At 63.3% G+C, this 1,342-nt stretch overlaps 1 non-coding gene across 1 annotated transcript; it reads left to right on the forward strand.

Moving 5' to 3' along the window:
- The first annotated feature begins 475 nt into the window (after positions 1-475).
- Positions 476-594, forward strand: LOC131862389 (5S ribosomal RNA). Its single transcript, XR_009361405.1, has one exon. It is a non-coding gene; the product is annotated as a 5S ribosomal RNA (ribosomal RNA).
- Positions 595-1,342: the final 748 nt, after the last annotated feature.

Raw genomic sequence — 1,342 nt, forward strand, 5'->3', positions numbered from 1 at the left:
GTCTTGGAACGCATTTGTGGTCCTTGGGTCCCATTTTGCATCCCGAAACTTGTGTTTTGGTGCTTGATCCCTATTTTGGGTGCCCACCTTGCACCAAGTGCGCACCCGGGGCAAACCGAGCGCCTTGGTGCACCGGGGCAAGATCGAGCGTGCACCCGAGGCGCCCCGAACATGCACCAAGGTGCACTCGGCCCACATGTGAGCGCAGGTCGTTGCGCCCGAGGTGGTGTGTGGGCACCGCGTTGCAGACGGGACACTGCACGCACACGACGCCCCCTCCAGGTGCACGCACGTAGGCCGGGCCGGGTGCACACCCGACGCCCTAGCAAGGTGCGCGCACCCGGGCAGGGCTCACACTTGGCGAACGGGGCGCACTTCGCGAGGGAGGGTGTGCACCTCGACGGGGGTGGGTGGCCGGGGTGGATTCGCACGTGGGTCGCGGTTTGCTAAGTACACACTGCGACAAGCTCATAACGGGTGCGATCATACCAGCGTTAGTGCACCGGATCCCATCAGAACTCCGCAGTTAAGCGCGCTTGGGCCGGAGTAGTACTGGGATGGGTGACCTCCCGGGAAGTCCCGGTGTTGCACCCTTTTTTAGTTTTTCGCCGGGCGTCGCAATGCTATTTGAATAAACCTTTTGCCCGTTTGCGTTCTCGTCGGGGCCGGGCCGGGCCGGGGTGCGCTGCCCGCACTACCGCGCGCGCGGGGGCGACACCGAGCGCGCACCCGAGGCGCCCCGAGCACACAGGCCACGGTGCAACCCGGGCGTTGTGCGCGCACCCCGGTGCGCCCGAGGTGCTGCGCGCGCACCCAGGTGAAATCGGTGTGCACCTCGGCCAGTGCGCGCTCGGTCGAGTCGCGCACGTTGGCCAAGGTGCACGGTGATGTTTCTTACTCTAAGGTTCCGCACCAGACGCCCGGGACAGGTGAGCGAAGCTGGGCGGGGCCGGGTGCGCGGCCGGGGCAGGTGCACGCAGCTGGAGAGAGCTTTGGAGCACACTTCGGAGCGCACCAATGATGCGCTCCATTCAAAAGTTTCCTGAAAAGGCAAAAAAAGTTGAGATTATAGAATTTCCCACTTGAGAGATTGTAAAAAAAAAAAATTTAAAATGAAGGAAACGCGGGTGCCAAGGTGTGCGCAGCCCAGCCAAGGTGTGCGCACCAAGGCGCCCACCCTGGCGAAGGTGCACGCAAGGTGCGCACCCGAGGCAAACCGGACAATTAACCCAACTTTCGACTTCGCGCGCACCTTGGAGCGCACTTCGGAGCGCTCCTTGGTGCGCACCAATCTTGGGCACCTCGGAGTGCACCATGGCGCCCACCAAGGTGCGCACCCGGG

The sequence above is a fragment of the Cryptomeria japonica genome, unplaced genomic scaffold, assembly GCF_030272615.1.
Source record: "Cryptomeria japonica unplaced genomic scaffold, Sugi_1.0 HiC_scaffold_42, whole genome shotgun sequence".
NCBI classification, from domain to species: Eukaryota; Viridiplantae; Streptophyta; class Pinopsida; order Cupressales; family Cupressaceae; genus Cryptomeria; species Cryptomeria japonica.